A 22583-nucleotide genomic window follows, 5' to 3' on the forward strand; every position below is an offset into this window, starting at 1 on the left:
CAGAGAGAAAGCCTGGCAGTTGTAAATCCACACGGGGCTACAACAGGATTGCAATTTATTATAAAGCAGGAATGTTACTGAAGGCAAAATTGGTGCCTGTTCCCAAGTCCACACCTGAAAGGACCACACTTTCCAGAAATAAAGATGCTACAAAGGATTGTTTAATTTTTTTTTTTTTTTTTTAATGAGATAGCATCATCATATCAGGTGGATTATATTTTTTCTGGATTCTTTTTAATCAACTGTGAATATTTTTTTTAAAAAAATTTTAAAACAACAGGGACAACTTAAATTCAATACCACCTTGAAAAGATTAAAATATTTACTTAGGCTGCAGACTTTGTGCATGACAGTACATTATAGAATAGTCAAGATAGAGAGATACTTTTTCCTTCTTTCCCCAAAAGGATCTGGCTTGGTATAATATTCTTGCTTCCTGCTGAAATGATGTTAATGAGTGCAAAAAAATTCTTGATATAACGTGACAGAGGAAATTAAGGACTGTTATAAAACTAAATTTAAAAGTATGTTTTAATACTCTGGAAAACAGATACAGAATAGATGCATTTTTCAGGGAGATCTTATATACCATGTGGAGAGAGTTTATTTTAAATGTATCTCTACATTCCTTCAAATAAAGGTGTCTACACTGTTGAGTCATAGGATTTTTGATCTACTTATTTTTATGAGAAAATGTTTGTAATGTAAGATGTAAATAAACAAATTCAAAGAGCATCTGAAATTTATTCATAAAGGTAAATAAATTTAAAAATTTTAAATGCTACTGATTATGAAGAAGTGTTTGTAAAACACCTAATTCCTAAAAGAAACTTGTGAATCTAAAAAGATGCCTGCATACACGATGTGGACAACTTTCCCCTTTCAATTAATTTCTAGTGTCAGGAGGAATAAAAATGAACACAGGAAGATTATTTCCCTCTTTTTTTCCTTAAGCTCCTTTAAAATTAGCTTTTAACAGAGACATTCTGAGAAATTAGAAGTACTCAAGGAATCAGTATTTCCATCAAATAATTGTTTTGAAAATGAAGATATGTGCCATTTTCCTTTGTTTTTTGGTGGTGTTTTTTTTGTTTGTTTGTTTTGTTTTGGGTTTTTTGGTCGTTGTTGTTGTTGTTGTTGTTGTTGTTTTCCCAGCAGATAGTTGTGAGTTTTGTCATCGGTAAAAAGGAAATAAAAACTAAAACATGTTGTAAGGCAGCAAATAGATGCTTCTATATTAACACTAAAATACTTGTATTTTCTTTTAATAGGAAGACTTCATAAATTATTAAATGACACTTGATCAAGTTAACAATGGAGTTAACTACAAGCAGGTAAAATGCTGTTTTCTGTGTAAGATTCATACTTGAACCCCCCAGACACTTCATATCTCTGTTGTACGTATTTTTTCATTAACATAACATTATTCAAACTTTTAAGATTATTACAGTAAGTAAAACATATTTTTCTGTGTGTTTGTATTCACCAACACACAGAATCAACTGATCTGTCTCTGTTTCATACAAAAATGTTTGTGTATAGTTCCATATTTAGAAGCATATCAAGGTCTGCTCAGTGTTTGGTTTTGGCACAGTAATTAAGGTGTCAGGATTCAGAAATGCTTTAATGCTGAACATTCAAAATTTGGCATTAGAGCTCCTGGTTCATCTACAACAGGATGGATACTGTGTTTATAGAGTTCATTTTTGACCTTACCTGAGTAAGTACTTTAAGTTAAAGTATGAGATGCACCTAGAGGGGTAATACATTGAGTTTAATAGGAAGACAGTTAATAACCTTTTTTCATCCTCATGCACTATCAATCATGGCTGTCACCAGTCTGCTGAATCAAAGCAAAAGTGTTCTTCACAGATGACTGATTAGAAACGCAAAATCACAAGATCCATCTTCATGGTCACTTTTATTATAGTCATTTTTAAACTGACAGCAACCTGCTCAGTTTCAGCAGACTGGGCATCACAAATAGTGTCACTCAGTGCAGCTAAGCATGAGAAGATGTTGGCTGGATTATACTTAAAAATAATTAGGCCCAAAGCCTTTTGTGGAAGCAAGAAAAAGGATTTTTGTGGTTCTAGCCCCATCTTTTCAACACCAGCAGTAGCCTACACTTTTACAGTATCAGTTACTATTGGAAAATATTTTCATCCTTCCACTTAAAGTGAATAAATCAGTTTTGGTGGCCCTTGGATAGTTTTTGGAAACAATACCTTTGTTGGTGATGTGACCAGTGAGTTTTGATAGAAACCCCCCTAAGCAGAGGCTTAACATTACATACTGGTGTTTGTATAGCGCTGTGATGAACTGTTGGTTTCCAGCCTTTTGAGGAATATTGCAAAAGCTAATTATCTTGTTAACTAGATTTGTTTCAATAACATTGTCTCCTGTTCAAATAAACTAGTGACCAGTTCAACAGTTTAAGGTTATTTATAAATTGAACAGGCTCTAGCAAATTTAAAATCAGAATGGTGTGGGTGAGAGGGAGAGAAAGGGAGAGAAGGAACACTGACACTGCAAGCTGCGCTCTGTTCTTGTGTGTTTCTGGAATGCAGTAAAATCTAATGTAAGTAAAGGTATTAAGTAATGGTGGAAAATGAAAGCTGGTTTATTTGGAGGTTTTTTGTTTGATTAGTTTTTGGGTTTTTTAGAAACATAAATTGCTCTTGCCTCTGAAAGGTGTTTTTCCTGCGTAAAAATGCTAAGATTGGTTTCTTAATGTAAATAAAATCCTTTCCCTCTACTTAATGCTGCTTAACATGAGTAAGAAAATAATAGATTCTGATTTGGAATTTTGATTCAAGGACTGATGGAGTGAGAAGACAGCCAAGACTAATTTTTGAATTAGGTGGAAGGTAAATAGGCCTCCCTCAAAACTCTTCAAATCTTTACCGGTTTTTAAAATTTAAATTCCACTTCATCTTGTGAACACAAAATAACATATTGCACCAGCTGAGCATCGTTTTAGAATTATCTTTAGAATTGCAGTGAAATGGTGCATCTGGTTTGCCACTTAACTTTAACCCCTGAAAGGTAGTTTAATAGTAAGCCTAATTTGTGTAGCTGTGATTCCTTAATACAGCTCATAGGACTCTAAGCTCTGTATTTCTAAAACTTTCCTTTAAAACACATTTGGTAACTGCAAGTAACTTCAGTGGGCTGCAGTGTCGGACTTTTCTTGCAGTGCCCTTTCCCACCCTTCTCTCAAACTGCAGGGCAGGACTTTGGTCAAGTAGGGCTCTTCCAAAAGGAAATGCTCTTCATTTCCACCCTCAGACCTCGCTCTCGCTTTCAGCACTAGGCTATAAACACACGCTCACACAGAGTCACACGCTCAGGGGTGATGAAATGTTTGCCTACACAAGCATGCAAACACACACAAAGAACACGCTACATACGTGTTTTTAACACTGGCACACAACCACTGCAGCCTGGATAGTTATGCTGAAGCATGGACACCAAGCTAACCACGTCAGGAGAATATCTTTATTTAAAGTATCTTTGATAGTTCTGTAATATTTCCCTATACTAAATAGATAACTGTGAGGCTGAAGAAGGAAAGCAGGAAGCAAAGCAGGCAGCTTTATGTCCAGTTGAGATTCACATACTCTGTAACCAGTATGATTCCCCTCTTTGCCCCAGTAAATGCTTATTGTAAGGATATAATTAGCATTGATAATATGGTCCCATGTAGAAACTCCGTGTTTTTTGAAGTGGTTTTAACATGCATCTCTATTTTCTGATGAAAAATTTGATACACTAATGCTGACTGACATCTGTCTAAAAATCAGAGGCTAAGTATGTCTGAATTTAAATTTCTGAGCATTAATCAAAACCTAATCAAGCAAAGAAACTAGCAATGCCTACTGATAAATAATATAATAATATTTTAATAGTTATGATTTTAGGGGGAAGACAATATTTTTTCTCTATTAGATATTTTAAGTAGGATATTCTAGACCTACCTAAATGGCTAAACAATGTTGGCTGTAAATTATTCCTGTGCACTTTTCTGTGTAGTAAGGACATATTTTAAAGAATTCCTGAGATCTGCAAGTAGAACTATCTGCATTAAAAAGAAAATAATGGGCTACAAATGCTTTCTAGTTTCAGGTACAAAAGTTGTTCTTTCTCCTAAATATTAAAAATACCTATCTACTTCCTAGGTTTGTCTTTTTTTTTTACCCAGTTACCATTTTAAGACAATATGAAAGATGTGATCCCTATGCCTCAACTTAAGCACATAGTAAGTCCTTGCATCTTAAAAAATGAGCAAAAAGGATAAGGAATGGTTAGAAATTTTGTGGGTTTTTTTCCTGTCACAAAGAAAGGAGGCACAGGCAATAATTATTAATGTATTTTTATTACATTAAGCCAACAGCTACATAAAACTCACTTTGTAAACTTTTGGAATGCGTATGTTGTTTTACTCTGTATGCTGCATCTTCCCCAGAATGCATTGTTCATTGTATGCTTATTTCCTGTCAGTACACTTGCTTATCCAGAATATTTATTACACATTCGTATATAACATGGAATTAACTTTAAAAGGGTAGGATTTTTAGAAATGAACCTTGAATTAACTGTTTTTCCAACTACAATTCTATCTATCAATCCTTGTAAGACATGACTGACCTAAGTACTAATATAGTATTGAGGAAATGTTGCAGTAGAACAATTATAACATGTTTAAGCACGGAATAGATATAAATATTTTGTAAGATTTGCCAAGATGTAATTTATATAATAAATAAGCAAAGGAATTTGCATCTCCTTTAGTGATTACTAATGTAATCAGTGGGAAAAAAATACTTAATATGTAGGCACATGCACAGAAGAGAGCAGCTGAAATACAACATTTATCTTAAAAAAGCAGGTCTACCCAAGTAAATAGGCCAAACAGTACCTGGAAGGTTGCTCTTTCCAAGTATACTTGTCATAAGCGTATGTAGACCCATGAAAAGTACCTGTCAGATCTTCCAACAGCAAAGCAGAGCGCTGCAGACAAGAACACTAGGAATTCTCTTACCACGCCTGCCTTTTTGATGCTTGAATATGCAGCTATTTCTGTCCTCACTGCTTTTTAATTTTTTTTTTCCCTTTGATTTCTGAAATGTTCCTTGTAGAAACTTAGAAGGAGGAAAAAGCTTTTCCATGAGCATCAGGTTGCAATAAATGTGTGTAGGTGAGAGAGAGTGTGTGTGCATACAAAGATGTATCAGGAAGAGCAGACTGGTCATCTTTCAGCATCTGTTTTCTACCTGGGGCTCAGAACCTCAGCTTTCAAGGGAAAAGGGCAGGGAGCAGAGGTCATGAAAAACATTTCTATTTATATTTTCAAATTACCACTATTTAGAATAAAGATATTGTCTGATAGCAATATTCCCAGTTGCTCACTAGGCAGATAATTTTTACCTTCTCTCAAAAGGTATTGGTATCAGTACCTCTGTGTATCAATAAGTCCAGATGATTGCTCATCAGGACTTAAAAAGGATTCTACATGTTTCCTCTATGTTTTCTAAAATACTGACCATATATTATGTAGTGGAGGTTTCTGTTTTGCTGTTTTATCGTCTTTTTATTTTTTTTTTTTTTTTTTAAAAATCTTTATACTCCCAGACCTCTTTTTATTTTCTGCCTCCTGCAAAACGTAATAGCCACAAATCCTTGCAGGTTTTCTTTGAATTTATGCTTTGCATGATCAACACTTTATAGGCAAGATGTAAGAATTTCTTTGCCAAATATGCCAAAACCAAGTATTTCTCTTCCAACAATTAGAAAAAATACCTATTTATTTCCTACTGCTGAAGGATGCACATAGAAACTTTAATATAAACATCATGGATATGCTGAATACAGTACAATAAGTGTGTCTAATACAGGTTGAAAACAAAAGAGCTGTCTTTTTTCTCTAGTAGCAGATTTAGAGATGTGCACATATACTTTATTTTTCATCTGTCTTTTATCTGTAGTCTAAATCATAGTTTAGATCATTGTTAGGCTAAAAGGAGAAGATTATTTTTGTATAAATGTCCAATGAGGATTTTGGAACCCTGCTGTGCAATGCAAAAGGGAAAAAAACATCCCCCAAATTTCTTTGAGTAGTTTAGGTGCTACAGTAGCGATTTTTTTTTTTTTTTTTTTTTTTTTTTTTTTAATATTTGAACTTTCTTTGTAGCTGTATTTAGGCCCTGTTTTCATTTTTGTAAAGCACAGGTTTTCCTTTTTTGTAAGCTGTTCGCCCATAGTGCATCTTAGTTTAATTCATTCTTAGCAAAAGAAACACCCAGGTTCAATCTGGAGACCTCCTTCCAACATAATTTAGCTAGATCTTTTCTTAGTAAAGGTTTTCTGGTTTTCATTTTCACTTCATATTCTCAAATAAAAGATCCTTTGTTGTCTACCATTTGATTGGACTTAATGAAAAACACTCCATTTTAACTTAACAGTATTTCCCTTTGAATTTATTATATTTAAGAACACTGTCAAAAATCAAGCATTTAATCTCAGGTTTTTATACTTAAAATTATATTGCTATCATATGGTTCAATGAGGTGATGTAGAAAATATATTGAATAGATTTCAAAAAGAAAAGTGAAAAACTAGCCTCATTTTAGTATGAAACTAAATACTACGGCTAATGTGCAGATTGGGTATGGTAGTTGACTTTAAAGACTAACATGTGACAGGGTGCCAACAGCTGAATTGTGCAGTATTGACTAAATGAGGTTCACTGATTTGTATTGAGGCTAATATCTTCTTTAAACAATTCCGTGTAAATTGTGCGTATAAAGTCATTGGAAGCTATTTCTCAGGACAGCCTCGCTGGCTAGCTACCTGCTGGAGTGAGGAAGATAATCAATAGAAAGAAATAGAGCTGAGCATGAGACTAGGAAGCTTCAGAGCAGTTAGTGATGATAAAAGTAGATGATGTCAATATTTGGGAATAACACAACTCTAGGATAACAGACAAAAGAGAAGTGCATATGTTGTAGAGTGTTTAAACAGGGGCAGAATTAATGCATAAGTGGCAGATGTTGCCCCAGGCTGCAAAAAGACATTATTTATTCCAGGTATTGTTAAATTCCTAGTGATACTTCTTACATGAGTTGAAATTCTCAGAAATAAAGAAGCTAATGCACTCTGTTGACACAGAGCATTTTCCACGTCTCCTTGACCTCATAAGGACGAGCTTCTGTCAGAACAGAATCTTGCAAAAACAGTGCTCAGTGGTCTCTAATTAAATGAATATTTAGAACTAATATTTAAAAGCATAACAAAACCAAAATATAAGGGCACATTTTACCAGAAATCAATTCTTTGCTTGTAAAGATGTTGACATCCTTGAGTCCACCCTCTTCCCCCTCCCTTTTTTTGTGTTTAAGGATTATTGAAACAAAAAATTCCCTATGCTCATTCAAATTTATAGTATGGCAAATGTTTTTAGCCATGGTATCTTTATTGGTAGTGAAATACTGGTATATTTTTGCTAATTTAATAGTAGAAATCAGTTTTCCTCTTGCTGTCAGGAGATGAATTTTTGTTCTTCTATGCTGATCTCTCTGTTGATGTATTATGACATAGTCTGTCAACATGAACAGATACGTGAAAGGGAGATTGGGTGACTGAGACATGCAACCCGAATATGGCTCCTCTTCAATTTTTAGTGTATTATCATGTTTGGATACAGTCAGTAGAAATGCATGATATTTTTTTCCTCTAAAGAAAGCTATTATTTTGATGTAACTTAAGCAAAAGCAAAACAGGTGGACTATGACAGGGTCCTAAAAGAAGAATGAATGAGGTAACTCCAAAACATATGCATGCAAACTTAAAAACTTTCACTTCTAAGTTATAGCCCTTTAAAACTAGCATTTGCAAAACACAAAAGTTTTTGTGTAAGAAGAACCAATCCAGGCTTATCTGATTATTAAATATTGCTATATTTTCTTTTAAAAAATTAAATAATTCCACAAGCTTTACATGGTTTGTTGTCACAGATGTTTTTATTGTTTGGTGTTAGATATCTGGATTACATCAAGTAGGTGATTACTATGTCAGCTAAAAAGGTCAAGTTCCATACTTTTTATTTCAAACCATCATAAAGAAACCTTTCTATAATGACACCCTTGTCTATACTGTAGATCTCCGTCTACTCATTTTTTTAAAAAAGGCTTCTATCTGATACATTGCTTAACACAAGAGAATTTAATATTTTGATAATTATTAAAGTGTAACTATTCATGCTTAAGAGAAATACCTGTGTACTGAAATATTTTTTTCAAAGCAAATTTCTTATTTAAAGATCAGATTTTATCATTAAAATATACAATTTATTGCAATAAAAGTTGTTATTACTAGAGTGATCGGCCATAAAAATCTTCTTAGACATTTTTTCAGGTTGCTATTCTTTAGTTGTCAGATGTGGCATCATTCTGTCCTAAAATTACAAGAATTCATAAGGTTACTGTCTAATACTTAACTCTAAGGAAATCCTCATTTCAAATAAGCATGAATTTTGATTTGGGACATAGTCAAAAATATTTAAAGATATATACATCAACTAATTTGTTAATCTTGTGCCACTTTTAGCATTTGTCACACATATAGACCAGGAAATTGGCTCCATCTCATTCTAGCTCTGTGTTGAATTAAAAACCTCTACTGCAAAGAAGAGCATGATGTGGGGAAAGAATAAATTTAGTTCTTTCCTTAGTAATGCACATATATTTCCATACATTTCACATCCTAAGGGAGCCTGTGAACGCATTTAATAAATACAAAACTGTAATTCCAGGAAAAGAGAATTTTTGTATTATAAAATTCACATAGTACTTTGTTCTTAAAATATCTGAAATTACAAATGTCATTATGTTTTTATTCTTTTACAAAATACAGGATATAGGAAAAAAAAGAAAAGGAAAGGCATTGAATATTAGGGTCATCCGTATTTCTGAGGGTATTAGGTGACTTTGAACAAAAAATATATATTCTGCAATGGCACTTGTAAATTAAAAAAATTGTGTCCAGCCCAACTAGTTCTACCTTACATATACTGAAATCAAAATCATATATGTAAGCATTTATATCAAATGATTGCCTATCTTCACCTTATATATTAAGGTCAGTGAAAAGAGCAGTTTATGGGTAAAGGGCAATAATAAAGAGGTAGCCTTTAAACATGATTAGTTGGTGTCTATTAAAGATGTGTTAAAATGAAATATATACTGCAGGTGAAGGAAATTACTAACTCCTTCTAGGATGAAGGATGATGGACTTGCTATATGTGTATTTCACTATACCTTTAAAATATTTGTGAATTTGACTGCATTCTGAAGAGACAGAACAATGTGGTAGATTTATGAGGGTCTGACAGAAACAGGGCTAGGAAAGATTATGGCACACTTGTTTAGAAAAAACCGAGAACTGAAGGTTCCTGATTTACACTGACATATATCTTGACGAAACTATAGTTTGCAAATTGCCTAGAGGAGTTATCTTTTATTAAGTGTTCGATGGGTAGAGAAACGTACATATCTATTCTATAACAGTCTAGGAATACCAATGCAATATTTGCAAATACAATTTTAACGTTCTTAGATTTTCTTAAATATGTTCATTTTTATGGTCACCTCACCCAACGCTGTGCTGAGCTCTCGTGCCTACCTAACAAGCGGTATGGTTAGAGTTTTGTTGCGTTATTTTGAATTCTTGAGATAGCATTGTGCGGAAATGTTCCCTGTACTGGAGGACTAGGAGAGATCAAACCACAGCTTAGGCACTTTTTATCTTTTTCAACAGCTTACCAACATATTTGACACTTTCTGCATCTTAACAATTAGAAAAAGGTGTTAAAATCCCCCATGTTCGCAATTAATGTATTTCCAAGGGCTTTCAAGTTTGTGACTACATTGTGATGCCGTTTCATATGTTTAGTCTGAAGTTAGGCAAGGAGTAACAGACAAAGCATGCAGTTTTACCAAGCACTGTAAGACTTCTTGCAAAGAAAGCCTGAAAGCCTGGACAGTTTTCTACTCAGATCAACTTTCCTTGTTTTATTCTGATTGATACAAGGTAGATGACTTGTATAGGAGGAGGTGAGAGGCAAGTTGACTTTGCACTCTAATTTTTGGTACATTAAATTCCTCTTCTTGAGGGGATGCTACTTTTTATCTTATTTAAAATCATTACTATCATAGGCAAAATATGTACTAGTCACTAGAATCCTACTTTTTCATAATTCGTATTTTATTAATGCAATTAAATTTGGTGTTTACTGATGCTTTAGCAACAAAATTATGAATTTAATATCAATTTAAGAATGGATGATGCTATGCATTCTAGTTCTGTCAGCATTTTTCAAGCCAGGTGAATGCATTATACAAATATTAGGCAATATTTTACATAGCAATCTACCTATTAAATGGTCAGGCTAGTATGTGCAATTGGTCACCAATTATATATATATATATGGGTTTTTTTCCCCCACAAAGATATGGAAACAGGATTAAAACACTTTGAAAATATCACAGGGTTCTAATAATGCCATAGTAAGAACGATCTGTTAGTGTAAGCTTTTGTTCAGCAATGGGGAAAATTAAGTTTATGACCAGAAAACTATTTATACTTTCATTACAAATATATGTTTAGTGCATTGATAGCTTTAACAAAATTTTTCTCTGTCGTAGCATTGTATGAAGAACTGTACATTTGTGACAAGCAACATGCACTGACCCATTTTCATCAGTAACTTGCACAGTTTTCTCAAATCATTAACTTATCAGATCTGGGCAGGGATTTCTGGATCTTTCTGTATGTTTGGATAGTGCCTAGCATACTATAATGTGTACTGGAATATAAGGAAATAATTGGCACTTGTTAGTTATAAGCAGCACTTGTTAGCATAGGCTTTCTAGCATGCCAACAAGCAATTAACCTCAGCATCAGTCAATCACCTTTTCCTAGTTAACTCTCATTACACTTTGAGGACAGCTGCCATCTTCTTGTGGAAAAATACATGTAACTGTGCCCCTGACTGTCATGAGAGTTTTAGACCAGGACAACTTTATTCTATCCAAAAGAGTTAGAGCTTTCTAAATAGTAGGGTAATCAAGAAAATTATTTTTCTTCCATGGCCATAAATTAGGAGTAAGTGCACCTAATTCATTGGTGCTGCATCTGTTTAAAACTGTGGCACCGAAATTGGAATCAATCTTTCCTTTCTGTACCTAAGAGGTGAAAGTGTAGTACTGTACATAAGTCAATCAATGCAATGATGTTGCTTAGCAATGTAAATGCAAAAGAGTAGATTGCTGATGCCAAGAAATTTGCACCCACATATTGCACCTGTCAGTAAATGGAAGTTTGCATTGCAACTGCACTGCAATGTGGAATTAATGCCCTAATTAGAGACTTCTTCATCTCTATTAGGTATGCCTGACAAGAAAATATGGTGAGGATTTTTATCAGCTTGCCATTGCTACGGGTGGCAGGAGTAACAGGTTTTGTTCTTTTTTACTCTTTTTTTTGTTGTTTTTTTTTAAGACATTACAAACACCATAAATCAATTTTTGGTAGGAATAGATGACCAGAAGAGAGTTTCTCTGTGTTATTTGTGTAGAAGAGAGAGGTTGACAGTGGGTTAATAAAACAATTTTTTCCCATTTCCCTACATGTAAGAATGATTTTCTTGGAAGAAAGGTATAGAAGAACTGAACTGTGATTTAAAGCACATCATTTTATTTCAATAGCAGGAAGCAACTTCCATAAATGACAACTTTTTTTCTTTTGATAACTCCAGTAAAATACAGAGATGACACCTGTATGAAGCATTATTTTTAGAAAGAGGGACTGGGGCACTTCTTCTCCCTTGACTATCAAAATGACATATAAATATCATTTCTTTTACTTTTTCTGTGAGTTTTGTGACTTGTGCCTTGGTGTGTGACTGCGATGTGCTTTTTTTGTTGACAGATGTGAATAAGGTATAGAGAGTACTAAATGAAAGCTTGCCTGGTCCAAATAAGCAAGCAATATGCAGCACAACTTAAAGAAAACACAAAAAAAATCCAATCCAAACCAAACACCCCAACTAATCACAAAAGCTCCCTGAAAAAAAAAAAAAAACAAACCCCCAAAAAACCCCAAAACCCAAACCCAACCAACCAACCAACCAAAAAAAAAAAAAACAAAACAAAACAAAAAAAAAACAACAACAACAAAAAAAAACCACTGTAGACTTATTTCTTCCTGGCCAGTACATTTGGGAATAAACTGAAAAATATGGAGTATTTTTCCAATGAGTGATGGAAACAAAAAAAGGGAGAGAGTTGTGGCGTGTAATGCATTTTAACACTGTTCTTAAGAGTTTTACATATTCCATTCTGAATAAATCTTTCAATTATGAATTGCTGCCTCTCCAGCTCAGGTAAGAAAACCATAGAAGAGGAATTTCCTTTTTGTTTTACAGAAGTTTAGTTATTGTTGCTTTACATTTTCTGTGTTTTGCTGACAGAAGTTCTTTGGGGACTGTTTAAATAATGGACTTTTTAGTGGATTTCTTTGGGGTATTCTTTTCAAATAGTCACCGTTGAAATCATCCTGAGGCATATTTGGATCTTAAGTCACTTTTCACTGTATTAATTCACCATGTAAAGTTCCTACCAGTAGCCGGGAATTACCTTAGTGATATTAGTCACTTTTCAAATATAAAATCACCTGTTGGTGAAACAGTCCTATGACAGTAAAATATAACTAGGTTTAACTTGGTTCTCGATAATGCGTTTTCTTCTAACTGTATCTTTGGTATATATAACTTTAATTTTCATCTTGCCCCAAGCTTCTGATCACTTTTCTCGGGAGCAGAATTTACATTCCCAGAGCAACACCTGCCTTCTTTGACGAGTTACCTATTTAAATCAGTTGGGTACACGCTGGCTGAGTTGAGTAAGGTAGTGTCCCCACAAGCAGCCTCAGTGGCAGCTCTGAGGGAGCAGTAACCTCCACCTGAGCTGTGACATTGAGCTAGAACAGACTGAAACTGCTTCCTTTAGTAGCTGGCACCGTTATGGTCAGAAAGCGCAGACAGGCTATACTGTAGAAGTATACAAAGTGTACACTCATGCCAATGCAGGGACACAAGACACTGCAGAATAATGAAACAACTTTTTCTTTTTTAAGTGTTATGTAAACCTCATGGTACAACTGTGGTGGAATAGGAAGCTATGGGAAGGTTGTTTTTTTTTGTGTGTGTGTGTGTGTAACTGTTATATGCCTCAAGAGAGCAAAATATTTTTTGTCTATATTTCTGCTTAAACTATTAAGCACACTACTGGAAAAGTTCTTAAAAGGAAACTGGATTATTTGGATTAAAATATTTTTTAGTAGTCTGATAATTATGTAAGGATGTGAAGAAATGTGAGGGGAGGTAAAATCATGTGAAGCAGAAGAAAGTGTACTCACTGGTAAAAATGAGGTGAGAAAGTGTTATCTTTTGGTCCAAAATATGTTTCCTGGTAGTACTTTTGCTGAAATCAGCATTATGAAGAAGACCTATGATGTTCATTAGTTATGTAAACTCATGATGCATACTTGTAGTGTGTTGCAAGCCTGGTAAATTTGTTAACTTTGGGGTTTTTTTAGACTAAGTGGTGATTTTGCTCATATTTAAAATGATAGATACAGGGAGAATAAGACAATTCTTTCTTTGTTTTGCCTCAATAACTGTTCTACTGCCTTTTTAACTAGTTAGTTAGAGACTCATTTTGGCCATCTAACTTGTATCTTCAGTATGTTCATGTAGTACAACATAGTTTTGCCTCTTGGTTATTAAGACCAGCCATAAAAATCCATTTTAAATGGTGACTTAAGAAATGTGTCCTTGTCAATAAACATGAATTTGTAGCCTTAGTCATCTTTGATGATTAAAATATATGGTTGCAAAACATAAAGCTGTATTAATTATTCAGTCTAAGTGCTCTATTCTGATGCTTTTTTTGTACTTACACACACATTTTCTTTTCCTAGGTATCTTTTTAGTGCTGAAATGGACACACTAATTGTGAACCATGTGGTAAGGAGCTCCTTCTGAAATATGCAGCAGTATATTTACCGGAATTTAACAGGCTGTGTACTTTAAAGCTTCTCTTGCCTGTAATCATATGAAAAAACCTTGGAAGTGACAAAGCCAGCTTGAGATCCAGCACAGCACGTAACAGCAGCACTGATAGAGCCCCTGCCACCAGGCAAGGGACAGAAAGGAGATGGTGATGTGCAACGGGATGAGAGACCTCGCTTACCAGGAGTTGCTCACGGTTTTGCTTCTGGCAACTAAGATTTCCATTTTTCTCAAAGCTTCTACATCTGTGTCATCAGACAAAGCCCCATGAGTGGTAGCAGAGCAAACTGTGGCCTTCATTTTCAAGTTCGAAGAGAAAAAATTATTTACATGTCTAAATCCCAGAACTGTTCAGAGGTCACTCTTTGTTGCCCACTGCTATGAACCATTAAGGCTCCTGAAAGCTCTAAAAGAAGCAGGATGTAGTCTGGGGCAGAAAAGTCTTATTGTTTTAAATTTGTTTAATTTTATTTTGTTGTATTATATGATTTTTGTCCTACCAGAGGAACGTGGAAGATGGGGTGTTTCTGTCATTGCTTGCATGAATGACTATTTAAACTGACTGTCAGAGCTTGCAGGACAAATCTTTGACCCTTCTTAAGATAGTTTTAAACTGAAGGAGATTGTATTTTAATTGATTAGGACTGTAGACTGTTTTTAAAGGAAAATTATTGATTCATGCAATGAATTTTACTGTTTTATCACCCTTCCACCTCAGTGCTTATAGATGTTTTTGGTGACAAAATTAGGTAAATATTTAACTATGTGTTTTAATGTTGCTTTTTTTTTTTTTTTCTTTTGTGTTTTAGACATGTTTTCCTGAATCAAACCCTTGAATTTAGTGCAATTAGTACAATTGTACGGTTAATACAATTTCCAGACATGTCAGTAAGAGTTTCTGTACTAACTGTGGGAATGTAAATGTTAAGAGGAAGCACAAGTAATGACTTTTTTTTCCATTCACAAAGGAAGCACTAAGACATCAGGGTTATTCAACAGAAATGAATAAATGCAGCCTGGAAAGCTGTCGTTTTTCTAAACTGTGAGAGGATTTCTGAAATAATAAAGATAACACAAAACAAAAACCTGGAGAAATTCTCTAATTTTCTTAAAAAAAAATAGGAAACAAAGCAAAGCAAAACAAACAAACAACAACAACAAAAAAAGGCATTTCACAGTGAAGAAAATCTTCAGGCAGTGGAAAAAAGGATTTGCTTGACAGAGTGTTGGGCTAGCTTGAAAGAATGATCCAGGGCCTGTTCTTTGCTGCTGCTTCAAAATTGTGTTGGGTGTTTAATCTTAGTTTCCCAGTTTGCAAATAGAAGATGATAATGCTCTTTTTTGCAGTGCTGTGCAGTCTCTAGAAGTTTCACAATGAAAGAGAAAAATGTTTCATAAAGTATTTAAAATTGCCTGTTGGCCCTCATGATTTTAAAATAAAAGTTTGGACTACACATCTTTGAGGAGATGGCTCTCTAGGGCAATTTGGGCAATGTTTAAGTGGGGTGACTTTTGGGTTTGCCTTTTTTTTTTTTTTAAACTCTTGAATGGACTGTTTTTTGGTATCCTCTCTGGAACATGCTGGTCTCTGGAGACTGATGGAAATGAAGGCTGCTGTGAATAAAAAAGCCTTCGTTAGGAGATCTCATCATCATCAGAATTCTGTCATCCTCACAAAAATTTGAAATTAGTATGGCCCATATCTTATATTTCAGCTACTAAACTTTCAGCAACATTTTCTCCGGCTAACATCTTAAATGCCATGGCTTTCCCATTAGATAAGCAGGCTGATTTCATTACTATTTCTTGACAGAACAAGATTAAAAAAAAACCCACCTTGTGTTGTGAATCTCCTGTAGAGAATTTTGGTGACAGAAACACACCTGTTGCTATATGGCTGTACATATTTATGATACAGAAAAGGAAATTAGTGGAATCTGTAGAAAACCTATACAAGCATAAAATACAGCAAGCAAATGGCCTCTCCACAGTTTATTCCGGCAGTACAATACTATTCATGTATTTTCTGACAACAGGCAACGGGTACACTGAGGGTGGTGTGTCTCCTGACCCCTGCCCCATGATTCCAGCCTTTAGCTCTGCTCCAGTGTGGCTGGTTGTCACCACAGGGCTGGTCAATGGGACTGTAAAGAAGATTTGTCCTCTAGCATATCCCATACCTTGACCCTGAGTGTAGCTCCGTGCTCTTGCGAAGAGTCTTGAAATGTGTTCTGGCCCGGAACAAGAGCTCAAGTTTTTAAGTTTAGAGACATAAAAAGCCTTAAAATAATTTGACTCCTGCCCTATCTGAAACTTTCAGCATTTAGGGTAGGAAAGGCAATTAACTCACCAGATAGAGAATTAAAATGTTTTACCATAATTTCAAAAGTAAGAATGTAACGTTTTTCTCTCTAGGTTACCAGTGAAGGGACAATAGTGTTTGTTACCTGCAGTTTTGCCAGTGGTAGGTGCCAGCTCACAGCTGAAGCACAGGTGTATGAAATGCTTGTTATTTATCACTGACATGCTCACAAGATGCCAACAAATATATCAGGCTCTACTATAACAGAAGGAACCATAACTAGTGTATGATAAAAATGGACGTGTTATAATTGTTGGTGAATTAAGATTAAAAAAGAGATTAACCATTGATAACAATTTGTTATCTGTCTTTAATTAAACCCAGAGTGATTTAAATAAATAGGAACATCTTTAGGGCTTATGTTTTAATTGTGAAAATGACTAATTTGTGTATGTTGTTATTTCAAGTTACTTTAACTGTATTACTAAGTTCAAGAAGCAGAATTGCATTCCATCTGGTGATTATTTACTTTCATTAATCATACAGTCAGAAAACATAGAATTAAAAAAAAAATAGTTACTGCAAACATGATTGAACATAATAAAGAAATTTAGGTGACAAATGTGTCCATATGGAACCTGAAAATTTTAACACTGTTGAAAAACTGAATAGAGAAAACAGTCAGGGAGCTACAAATGCTGTGATTTCCACAAAAAGCCTGTTTTTCTACTATTTCAACTGGTTTATATATCAAGAGTAGATGTATATAAACTGCTTTGATGATATTTTTATTTTTTTAATTAATATATTATGTGTTCTACTGAGATTGAAGCTGTTTACTTTCACTGAACTGTGAATCTCTAAGCCAAGTTAAATATACAAGGAGACCTAGTATGTTAATTTAAGGATCAAAAAATGTTTCCAGTTGTTTATATTAGGTGTGTCACTAAAACATCTTCAGACTTAAGGAGATGCGTGACTCACCTGAGGACGAGGTATGTTAAATCGTTTACAGGTTGGGCATTTTCCAGATCATGGGTGCTATAATTCTGATACCTTTAAAAACCACTGAGTTGACTTGCAGACAATTACCCTCTAGAGGAAATTACTCAGAATCCTCACTAGATCAACAGCAAGTCTACAGGTGTACTTCTGTACAGTGGGACATGAGCACCCTGTCTCCTGTCTTAGACATGAAAGCCATATAATAAATAATAATAAAAATAACAATAACAAACCCCATAGCAATAATAAATATCTAATATATAACAAAGAAAAAGTCTTAGTAATTTGGTATATATCTAATATGCTGAAATTCAGAATTATTAATGCTGGCCCAACTCATCAGATTGCATCATAGAAAAGTCATTTTTGCTGCATTGTTACAGATGTTCCAACTATGCAAACACAACAGGTTGCAGTACCATACTTTTAAAACTCCAGTGGTATGAGAATGTGCACATGTGTGCAGCAGATCACTGGTTATTGCAGTAAAGGCAGTCTCTGCTTCTGCTATATATTTTCCCAGCTGATATGCTCTCTTTTTTTGAGCTTGTCATATGGTATAACACTTTTACTAGTTGACTCCTCCCACTTTTCTTCAAACCACATCCTGATTTTTGGCCTCAGAAACTAAACATATGCACAACTTGCTGAACAACACATGATATTGTTTCTGTATAACATCATACCACCTGGGATATAAATTCTTACAGACAATTTTATGTGAATGAAAAATACCTACATTAAGACATTTTCCATAGTTGTGCAATACATACCACAGTAGAGCACATGGTTTTGAGTCAGAGATCCTCACTTAAAATTATAACAAAAGTCTCAAGCCAGGCCACAGATCTTCAGGCAATGTATTTTTAATAGATCATTCTAATTTATCTCTCCTTTTTTTCTTCTTTTATTCTGTTTTGGATTTCTGAAATCCAGCCATAGCTAGTTTGTGGGCTTGTTTAAGACCTTCACATTTTATCCGTTTCATTCATTTGGCATCAAGTCCAATAAAATTATGATTTAATTAAGGAATAGTTAATTTATGATGAAATTTTAACTTGTACCACAATTTGAAGATATGCCAATAGTCATGATTCCTCATTTTTGGGCAAAATATTTCACATTTATTTTCCTTATTAAAAAACTATTTTGCTTCTGATTTTTTAGTGTTGTTTGTTTATTTATTTATTTATTTATTTATTTAGGGTGTTGGTGGAAATGGTTGGGTGGTTGTTGCATTCCCCTTCAGGATAAAGAATCTGCATGTGAGGGTTTTCTCCCATGATCTATAAACTTTAATCAAGTCATACTCAGCCCTCCTTTTTGATAATTACAGACACTGAGTTTATGCTTTCACAGCAAACAATTTTCTTCTGTTCTCAAATTAACTTAAAATGAAATTTTGTGAAGTCTACATTTTTTTCCCCACCATTTTCATTAAAATATGGACAACAGATCTGTGGGAGTTATTCCAACAATTGCATCAGGGTTCAAGGATTGCATTCATGGTGGGAGCTCAAGTTGGGTTGACGGTCCACTATGACCCCTAAGTCCTTGCAGAGTCTAGGCACTCTGTGTCACTGTATCCCATTTTTGAGAGGTGAAATCCATTTGTATTATGTTTAACTATGCATTCCTCTCTCCTAAGATGATAATTTCTTGCAATGGATGTAGCTGATAAAGAGATCTCCTGTTCCTTGGTTTCATAATTATGTACTCTCAGAGTAATCCTTCTGTCATCCTCAGATCCTTAGCATGGTAATTTGTACTTGCACCTCTGGGTCAATGCTGGGAATACTGAATAGCACTGGGCCTAGTAAAGATGCCTGCTGGATACATTTAGAAAAAATTCAATGTTAAATTTCTTTTTTAATGTATCTTTTGACGATCTACTAGCCAGCTCTAGCCAGATCTACTAGATTGAAATTGTGTACATTGGTGCTATGTAGCAGACCATTTATTTTCTTCATAAAATTATCATGTAGTATTTACCAACTTTTATTATGCATTTATTGATAAAACAGAAAGAAGAATCCAATGGACAGGTGAAAAAATCTGTTTGCCACATAGCAGACTAAACACTCAGTATAAATATTCTTGAATTTTCTTTGCACATGATATTTAATTTCAAAACATTTAGTATATAAATAATAATATTCATCTTTCAGAACTGGAGGGATTCTGACTTGCCTGACATATCTATCTCAAAATGTGTAAGGGCTTTCTGAATTTATTGAAACCACCTCTGAGAAGCTTACAGGACTGATGCCAGCCACCAGTGCATGCACTTTCCTCAGTTGTATTTAAGATGTTTTGCCAACAGTTTGTCTCTCAGCTTATGCTTTATAATTCACCACAAACTCCAAATTAATAAAATTAAATGAATAGTCAACTAATTCTTAATCCACTTTTTGGCAGACATACCTTGTTTTCATTTCTGTCTGTAAAAGCAACAACACTGCATCTTTTATGTTGACAGACAGAGGTACATCCAGAATCCTCCCAAAACTTCAGCACTGTCATAGCTCCCCTCCTTCTCACCCTCCATTATTTAAGGCTAATGTGCCTGAAAGGTGTTTGCATTTTTCCAAGTAAAGAAAATGAAGGGATTGAACTTTAAAATGAGTCAACTAATTTAAAATATCTCCCTTTCTTCCTCTGGACCATTCTCTCTTCCGGAAGAATGTTCTGGTGAAATTTATTAGAAAGACATTTCCAAGCAGTTTATTCTTTTTAAAGCAAATCTAAAGCTTTGGATTTATTGGACTTTTCTGTCTTTGTGTAAGTTGAATATCACAGCTAATAGCACAGTAATAATTACATGTCATTTTCTTCATCCTCTTTGTGCACTGCCAATCTGCAAAGGTGTCTCATTTCACACATCGTTTGTGACAACCTCTGATAATACCACATATTTTGGGGAATAGCTGGTGAATGGAGTCATAAATCTCCTTTTTGAGATGTCTAGTTCCAGATTCTGGACCCAATTCTAAAATTATTCAAAGTACAGAGTTCTTGATGGAGTCAATGGGCCAACAATGACTATGCTCAGATCCCAAAAGAAGGAGTGCAGCTTACAAAACTAAAGTTCAGGGCTGTAGGATTTCCCAGTCCTTCAGCCTGGCTGCAGTGGCCACAGCCCAGGGAAGGAAAAAGTTATTTGTCTGCACTTAGTGACCCACAGTATCACTGCAACAGGTGGGAACTGGGTTTGATGTGATACTCTGGACAGTCTGCCCACATTGTGGAGAGAAAGCAAGCTATTCTGTTCAGGACAGCTTGTACAAAGCAACACTGTTAATTCCTACTGAGGCAAAGCAACCACAATTCCACAATGATCCAGACCTGACTTCAACACAGAGACAGCTTGTGAAATTGTCAAACAGGAATAAACCAAAAAGTACTCTCTGTGTCTGAGAAATCTTACCATCCCTGGCAGAAACATTTATTGCTCACTGATGACTGAGAATCTCATCTTGCTCAGGGACTAGTTGTGAGTTACTAATGGAGCAAAAATGTGGGGTGAGCAAAGAATGACAGTCTATGGCTGATTACTCTGATGTCATGTTTTGGGAAAAGCAGCCAGAAATGTGCAACTCATTCTGCTTTAGAATCAAAGGCACCTAATTACAATCTCATTTTGTTAAAACACAGTGCTAATGACTTTCTTGTGCAGTAGCTGGATAGCATATCAACTGACATATAAGCTAAGTTTTTCCATTTTAACAATCCCAATTATGGTATTTGACTGCCTGTACATAAACATTCACCAGTTGTTGCTGCGTGTTACTGGAGAGGAGGGGTGCAGCAGTTTGCACTAGGCAGTGAAAGTGAAAGGAGTAACTGGCAGATAAATTTTCTGCTAAGATGTCCTCACTTTAGAAGAGCCGTTTCAAGTAACTTATAAAAAAATGGTTTGTTAAAAATCCAAACATGTTTCTTCAGGTCAGGTTATTCTGTGGTGCATCAACAAAAATCCCATTCTCTCTTGTAATCTCCTCTTCTTTTTAATTTTTGTAATCTGTATTTTTTTCAGGCACTTCACTGCTTGTATCTTTGATTTTTTTTTTTTTTCTATTTAGATTGCTTCTGTATGTTTTCTACAAGCTATGCACCATCTCCCAAAACTTTATTATAAAATGCATATATACATATTTTCAGAGCTCCTAGTAGTTGCAAAATCTTACTTTTCTTAAGGGTTGCTTCTATTAACTTCCAAGTGTTCCTCTGTGAGTGAATGTATTGTTAAACATAAAGGGTACCTTGTTTTGTTCCTTATGTATTCCTTTCCTTCAACAGATCCTGAGTTAAGAACGTGCATGGATTATATGCATTGACATTTGCTATTATTTGATCTTATTCTGTGAAATCCTCTTCAACAAATTCTGCACATTTTAATCTGTTAATTACAGTAAAGCCTGTTCTATTAAATATTTATCTGAGACGAATTCTCTGAAAATACAGAAATGAAGATAGATTTCTAAGTAGCTGTGGGTCTTTGGGACACAATAAGGACAAACTTCATATCAAACCACATTTTTCACATGGCATTAAACGGCTTTAGATTTTGATAAGTTTGGTTTTCTCCTATATGTCTGATGCAATCTATTACATGTGTAATTGTATTTCTGAGTATGTTCTTTCTTCAAATGTGAATTGCATTAATTCTTTCACTGTGGTTGGTACTGTGACAGTGCCCATTCCTCTTAATCTATGTAACTGGTATTTTCTCCAGGTTCATAGTTCTTGTCTCTCCTGGTCTCTGCCACTTGTTTTCAATAACCTTTCATATGAAGTAGTGTTACTCTAAGCTTTTGTGTCAAAAAATCAGATAGGAGCTCAAGAAAACAATGTGTGTTTCAAGCTTTTCACACTCAGGTGATATTCAGAGGAGAAAAAAGTCTGTAATTATTGCTTTTAAGGAGCATGGAGGCCAGCCAGAGTTGAAATAGGAGCCTTTCCAATGCATCCTGAAGAAGGAAAAGGGGTAATAATAAAACCAAATTTCCCCCTGTAAAGAAAAACATTTTTGGAAGGATGGGTTCATTAGCTATGTGCTGGGGCCCAAGTAATTTTCTATTTTCTTCTCATTACTTCCAGGCCATGACCATGTTCTAACTATATTCCAGATCAGAACACTACCTG

General features: G+C 34.7%; 1 long non-coding RNA gene across 1 annotated transcript in view; it reads left to right on the forward strand.

Annotated features, from left to right (window-relative positions):
* Positions 1–18395, forward strand: part of LOC120758235 (uncharacterized) — a 30532-nt gene extending 12137 nt beyond the window's left edge. The window contains exons 2-3 of the long non-coding RNA XR_005702816.2: positions 1272–1334; positions 14041–18395. This is a non-coding gene — a long non-coding RNA (uncharacterized LOC120758235). The remainder of the gene's footprint in view (positions 1–1271; positions 1335–14040) is intronic.
* The last annotated feature ends 4188 nt before the right edge of the window (positions 18396–22583 follow it).

The sequence above is a fragment of the Hirundo rustica genome, chromosome 1, assembly GCF_015227805.2.
Source record: "Hirundo rustica isolate bHirRus1 chromosome 1, bHirRus1.pri.v3, whole genome shotgun sequence".
Taxonomy (NCBI): Eukaryota; Metazoa; Chordata; class Aves; order Passeriformes; family Hirundinidae; genus Hirundo; species Hirundo rustica.